The sequence below is a fragment of the Salmo salar genome, unplaced genomic scaffold, assembly GCF_965601325.2.
Source record: "Salmo salar unplaced genomic scaffold, fSalSal1 ptg000129l, whole genome shotgun sequence".
In the NCBI taxonomy this organism is placed as follows: domain Eukaryota; kingdom Metazoa; phylum Chordata; class Actinopteri; order Salmoniformes; family Salmonidae; genus Salmo; species Salmo salar.
In genome coordinates, this window is record NW_027675318.1 from 1,517,768 (window position 1) to 1,525,583 (window position 7,816).

The window sequence follows — 7,816 nt, forward strand, 5'->3', positions numbered from 1 at the left end:
TAAGATGCCTTTTGGAAACCGAGCACAGATATCCAGTTTCATCCTCTTCTTCCTCCTCCTTTTTCGATGTGACAGTCATCTCCCCCTCCTCCTCTTTCACTCCATAAACTGCATCCTCCTCTTTCTCTTCCTCCTCTTCTTTTACTGTAACATCCTCCTCCTCTTTCACTCTGAACGCGTCTTCCTCTTCTTTCACTGAAACGTCTTTCTCTTCTTCTTTCACGGTAACAGCTTCACCCTCTAATTGTTTTTGTATTGTAACATCTTTCTCTTCCTCCTCCTCTTTCACTAGAGTTTCTTTCTCCGTCCAGCAGACCTCCTCTTCTTTAACAGGAGGAGAGTAACTTAGTGAACTCATGGTCGGTATGTTAGCTAGTTAGCATTAGCGACTAGCTTAGTTCTAAGCTAACTTAGCAAACCAGCTAGCTGACAAACAACGTAAATATATCATTAAATGGGCCAACAAGTACATACAACAGAAGTGTGTTTAATACACAGCGACTAATATACACCAAAACAGTGTAAAGAGCGTGAATGTTGTAGCTATGTTTGTTAGAAAGCTACCGAGGTGTCTGACTAGCTGTTGTTGTTGAAGGAGCGTCCCGTCCACTAGATTATACGTCACACTGGCAGCATCGCCTGAACCTAAAAGACACACATCGCCATCTGCTGACTGGACTGGGCAACGCAGTTGAGGAACCAAACGTTTATTTTTCATTTATTTCAGGAAAGTTTAATATTATATTAAGTCGTTCAAAGAGAAGCATGTGTTGATTGATTCGTTTTTAATGAGTGAGAATTTAAAACAAACTTTACACCCACTACATATTTGCATTGAACCATACTTCTGACATGGATCATTTTGACCCCAGAGTCATATCTTTTATCATAGCCAAAATGTATTTTATTCAATTCTTCATGACTTTGTCAATCAACTTGTTCTTAATAAATCTAAATCATGGTTTAGTGTTTCTGTATCAATATGGACTTTTAACAAATTCAAATCCTTTGGAGTCATTTTGACCCCAGACAAAAGCACCTTTGATAAATAGGACGTTTATTTCAAATCAAAATCACATTTTATTGGTCACATACACATGTTTAGCAGATGTTACTGCGGGTGTAGCGAAATGCTTGTGTTTCTATCTCAGACGGTGCAGTAATATCTAACAAGTAATATCTAACAATTTCACAACATAGACCCAATACACACACATCTAAGTATTTGAATCTAAGTTTCTCTGTAGACATGATCCATCCCACCAGATGGTGGAGGGGCACCTGTATCAGTGGTTTTGACCAGATAGACACCTGCAGATACACAGTATAGTGCCTCCCATGTACTCTCCTAAGATTGGACCTTTCTATACCATGTATCACGTGACTGTGTACAAAACTGCCAGCGGTAGAAAACTCTGCCAGTGGTATACAGTGCATTCGTAAAGTATTCAGACCCCTTCACTTTTCCACATTTTGTTACATTACAGCCGTATTCTAAAATGTCATAATTTTTCCCCTCATCAATCTACACACAATACCCCATAATGACATCACAATACCCCATAATGAAAAACCAAAAACAGTTTTTTTTACATTTTTGCAAATTTATTTACTGAAGTATTCGTACCTCAGCCAGGATTGTGAAATGTTAGGAAATAATATGTCATAATTTACTCGTACCTCAGCCAGCATTGTGAATGGTTAGGAAATAATATGTCATGTTTTACTAGTACCTCAGCCAGGATTGTGAAATGTTAGGAAATAATATGTCATAATTTACTCGTACCTCAGCCAGCATTGTGAATGGTTAGGAAATAATATGTCATGTTTTACTCGTACCTCAGCCAGGATTGTGAAATGTTAGGAAATAATATGTCATAATTTACTCGTACCTCAGCCAGCATTGTGAATGGTTAGGAAATAATATGTCATGTTTTACTCGTACCTCAGCCAGCATTGTGAATGGTTAGGAAATAATATGTCATGTTTTACTCGTACCTCAGCCAGGATTGTGAAATGTTAGGAAATAATATGTCATGTTTTACTCGTACCTCAGCCAGCATTGTGAATGGTTAGGAAATAATATGTCATGTTTTACTAGTACCTCAGCCAGCATTGTGAATGGTTAGGAAATAATATGTCATGTTTTACTCGTACCTCAGCCAGCATTGTGAATGGTTAGGAAATAATATGTCATGTTTTACTCGTACCTCAGCCAGCATTGTGAATGGTTAGGAAATAATATGTCATGTTTTACTAGTACCTCAGCCAGCATTGTGACTGGTGTCTGATGCAGTGACATACTAGACCATGGCAGTAAATCTAATACTTCTGTGTTTTTAGTCATGCATGAAAGGTCTGGGGTGGTTCTGTGGTTATAAGTTACATCTCTGGCCATGCTGGCAGGGTCTGAATCAAACCCAATGTCCAGTAGGATTGATCTGTTTGATCCAATTGTTTGTTTCAGTTTCCAGTAGTTGAATCCTTTAACATATTGTTGATTTCAACATTTTTCATTTTCAACAAATGAACTGGGTTGGTTGAAAAGTGATACTTAAACTTACATACCAGCACTATTTTGACATAGTGGAAGATATACTGAATTTATACTGTTTTTCATACTAAGATGGACCAAGATACGTGTTGCTTTTGCACATATTTGTTCATTAGTTTTGCAAAAGTCTGTTGATTGTCAGTCATTGGGTTCATTAGTTTTATATGTTCAAATCAAGCTTTATTTATACAGCATATTTCAGACATGGATGAAACACAATGGCTTCACAGGGAAAAGAAAACAAAAAAACAATGAAAATAAACAGCAATATTTACCACAAACATAAGAGGATAAAAAAAATGAAGAATAACAACTGAAAGACTAATGAGCATTCTAAGGAAAATTAATTGATTACAATATTAACAATTGGATGTTATATTCAACCATAACGAGATGGACAAGCCAGCACAGGTGTAACACATACTGACTAACGAGGTGACACCAATCAGTGCGTCCTACGTGCTAACGAGCTAGACGTGCTAACGAGCTAGACGGGCTAACGAGCTAGACGTGCTAACGAGCTAGATGTGCTAACGAGCTAGACGTGCTAACGAGCTAGACGGGCTAACGAGCTAGACGGGCTAACGAGCTAGACGTGCTAACGAGCTAGACGTGCTAACGAGCTAGACGTGCTAAAGTCCAACCTCAAAACATAAATGGAAAAACCAAAGCCTGTAACACCTTCCACCTTAAGACAAAAAATATATCCTATATTTTTGTTGGACAAGTTTGCTCACCACCAACAGAAAACAACTTACATTTCACATTATAATCAACTACAATGCTTCACCTTCACCAATATAAACATGGTGTCTACTGGATGTCAACAAGTAAAAACAAGAAAAAAACACGTATTCCTAAATAATAATATACAATAGGATTATTTTTTTCTCCTTTTTCTTTCTATAGAATCCTAAATCCCACTAGCTTCTAGAACACTCGTCTTCCTAAAACTCACTAGCTTCTAGAACACTCGTCTTCCTAAATCCCACTAGCTTCTAGAACTCTCATCTTCCTAAAACTCACTAGCTTCTAGAACTCTCCTCTTCCTAAATCCCACTAGCTTCTAGAACTCTCCTCTTCCTAAAACTCACTAGCTTCTAGAACTCTCCTCTTCCTAAATCCCACTAGCTTCTAGAACTCTCCTCTTCCTAAAACTCACTAGCTTCTAGAACTCTCCTCTTCCTAAAACTCACTAGCTTCTAGAACTCTCCTCTTCCTAAAACTCACTAGCTTCTAGAACTCTCATCCCCTTGGAACGAGCCCAAACAAAACTCATCTCCAATACGGAAAAACATGCAGTTATAATAAATTGTGATCCATGGTAACGCACTAGCTAAACACAAAACACAAAACTTTTTAACTGCCCACCTTGAGACAATCAGCAACCAAGTTGTCCTCACCACAGACATGTCTGATTTCAAGAGGAAACTCCTGCAATATCCATAGTAACTTTCCACCTCACTGCAGAGCTTCTCTCTCTTTTCAGTGTTCACTAGATAGGCATGTTGTTGGATCGGGGCCCAGTCCCCAATGTCATGCTCTAGTACATTTGGGTTGGCACATCTGAGAATTAACCCTGATATTCTAAAAGCAGGGCAACAATGTCAATATAATTGTACCAAAAGATTGTCAGTTGGTTGCATAAATAATTATGATTGTACAAAGCGTACAAAACAAAACAGGTGTAACACATACTGACTAACGAGGTGACACCAATCAGTGCGTCCTACGTGCTAACGAGCTAGACGGGCTAACGAGCTAGACCTGCTAACGAGCTAACGAGCTAGACGTGCTAACGAGCTAGACGTGCTAACGAGCTAGACGGGCTAACGAGCTAGACGGGCTAACGAGCTAGACGTGCTAACGAGCTAGACGTGCAAAAATCCAAACCTCAAAACATATATGGAAAAATCAAAGACTGTAACACCGTAAGAGAATGCTTACCACCAACAGAAAATAACTTCTATTTCACATTATAATCAACTACAATGCTTCACCTTCACCAATATAAACATGGTGTCTACTGGCTGTCAACAATTAATTTCCCCACTAGCTTCTAGAACTCTCGTCCCCTTGGAACGAGCCCGAACAAAACTCATCTTTAATACGGAAAAACGTGCAGTCAAAATAAGATCCATGGCAACTCACTGGCTAAACGCAAAACACAAATCTTTTTGACTGTCCAACCTTGAGACAATCAGAAACTAAATTGTCCTCGCCATGGACACAAGCACCAGAAACGCTGTTGTTTTGACAAGTAGCAATAAATCACTGATATGGATTAGGGGGGAAATCAGGTTGTACGTGCTGTTGAAACTAACAGAACTAAAAAAACACATGGAAATGGGAGATATATTTTACCTCACTGGTTAGAGGACAACCTGCAGAAGACAGTCAGCTACATTTTGGAGTGATGCATTTAAATGTAGGGGTCACTAAACAAAGGAACACAACACTTATTTGTCATAACTCATCGATATCATGTTGAAATCATTTGTGCGAGAGGAGGGAGATGAGGTTGCACGTCCTGTTAAACTAACAGCTCAAAAACCACACGGAATCTGGGAATAATGTGTACATCCCTGGTTAGAGGAGAATTTGTAGAAAACAGCTCGCTACATTTTGAAGTGTTGAATTGTGATTCAAGTGGGTCACCAACAAAACTATTTTTGTGTTCGTCACTTTTTGTTAAATCTCATAAATAGTAACTCTTCCATTTCAGAGCCTGGATTTTCCCCCTGAGGTTAATATCCATATCATGCTGAAATCAATAGAACAGGGGACAAACATTTAGGGTTCTACATTGTGACATCATTAAAATACTCCTTCTACAATGTTAAACATTCTACATTGTGACATCATTAAAATACTCCTTCTACAATGTTAAAACATTCTACATTGTGACATTATTTCATTGATATCATGAAACAACTCCTTCATGTAGTTTCTGATGTTTGATCAGATAACTTTTATCAGAGTATGTCTTCCCACATTGAGTACAGCTATAAGGATTATGTCCTGTGTGTGTTCTCTGGTGCAAAGTCAGCTGGCTAGATGTAGTAAAACTCTTCCCACATTGACTACAGTTATAAGGTTTCTCTCCTGTGTGTGTTCTCTGGTGTGTCGTCAGACATCCAGATGTACCAAAACTCTTCCCACATTGATCACATTTAAAAGCTTTTCTCTCCTGTGTGTGTTCTCTGGTGTACTATCAGGCTGTTTAGCTGATTAAAACTCTTCCCACATTGATTACAGGTTTCTCTCCTGTGTGTATTCTCTGATGTGATTTCAGGGTTTGTAGCCGAATAAAACTCTTCCCACATTGATCACAGCCATAAGGTTTCTCTCCTGTGTGTGTTCTCTGGTGTATAGTTAGATAGCTAAATGTAGAAAAACTCTTCCCACATTGACTACAGCTATAAGGTTTATCTCCTGTGTGTGTCCGTTGGTGTACTATCAGGCTGTTTAGCTGAGTAAAACTCTTCCCACATTGATCACAGCCGTAAGGTTTCTCTCCTGTGTGTGTTCTCTGGTGTATTGTTAGATAGCTAGATGTAGTAAAACTCTTCCCACATTGATCACAGCTATAAGATTTCTCTCCTGTGTGAATTCTTTGATGTATTTTAAGGTTTGATGAAGAGTTGAATCTTTTCCCACAGCCAGAGCAGAAGTGAGATTTCTTCCCTGTGGGTCTCTGCTGGTGTTTCTTGAGGAGTTCTGATCTGGAGAGACTCCTCTCTGCCTCTTCAGCATCATGAGGTTGTTGAGGCTCCACAGAGGATCCACGATAGTCCCGTCTCTCTCCTGTGTGAACAACAAAGTCAGACAGATGGTTAAAGGCCCACAACAGCAGAAATCCACTATTTATTTGAGGTAAAGGGTGATGTCCAGAGCGTACCCATGAAACTGTACAACAATTGTCATTTGTTAAATTTGCAAATTAAGACAGTCAAGATAGCAACAATAGTCATATTTAGTCTTGTTTTCACATTAGTAGTAACATCGATGATTGTAAGCTAGAAATAAGTTATTCAAGTTGTTGAAACTCTAAGCAGTGTGCCAGACGACTTTTGGTCTCCAATAAAGGCCTTTTTCTGTGTTTGCTAAAATTGCAGCACGAGGGCAATTTGATTGCAGAAACTCCTCCCTGCTAATGAGGAAACTACTAGTTATGGATGTAGTATATCTGGTAATGAGGAAACCACTAGTTATGGATGTAGTATATCTGGTAATGAGGAAACCACTAGTTATGGATGTAGTATATCTGCTAATGAGGAAACCACTAGTTATGGATGTAGTATATCTGGTAATGAGGAAACCACTAGTTATGGATGTAGTATATCTGGTAATGAGGAAACCACTAGTTATGGATGTAGTATATCTGGTAATGAGGAAACCACTAGTTATGGATGTAGTATATCTGGTAATGAGGAAACCGCTAGTTATGGATGTAGTATATCTGGTAATGAGGAAACCGATAGTTACGGATGTAGTATATCTGCTAATGAGCAAACCACTAGTTATGGATGTAGTATATCTGCTAATGAGGAAACCACTAGTTATGGATGTAGTATATCTGGTAATGAGGAAACCGATAGTTATGGATGTAGTATATCTGCTAATGAGGAAACCACTAGTTATGGATGTAGTATATCTGGTAATGAGGAAACCACTAGTTATGGATGTAGTATATCTGCTAATGAGGAAACCACTAGTTACGGATGTAGTATATCTGGTAATGAGGAAACCACTAGTTATGGATGTAGTATATCTGCCTGGAGCAAAAATGGTGAGAAAAGATTTTAGTTTTTCACGATGTATTCTGAATGTGAATGGGGGAAAACTCAGGGGAGTAACCTCCATTTCCAGGTTGCTAATGAGTACATTTCACACTACTTTGGATTATAATTGTAAGGCTCATTTGAATGTCCTGCTTAATATAATGTTTGTGTCGTCATCGCAAATCAACCACTTTGTACGTAAAAAACACTTCAACCAGTAAAATGCTCTTTGGCTTTTCCATCAGCCTGACAATGAGGGTTTGTACACTGTTTGCCAAATTGGCCCATAACTTCACCTAACAACAAACATACCTATGTAATGAACGAAGAAGCACTTTGGTTGTTGTTGCATGACATACATAGTGTCCTCTAGGACCCATAACAATAACATAGACCTACTGTAGGACCCATAACTTCACCTAACAACAACATAGACCTACTGTAGGACCCATAACTTCACCTAACAATAACATAGACC

General features: G+C 38.7%; 1 pseudogene; it reads right to left on the reverse strand.

Annotated features, from left to right (window-relative positions):
• Window positions 1–2,712: 2,712 nt before the first annotated feature.
• On the reverse strand, window positions 2,713–6,459 carry LOC145866081 (uncharacterized; annotated as a pseudogene).
• Between the last annotated feature and the right edge of the window lie 1,357 nt (window positions 6,460–7,816).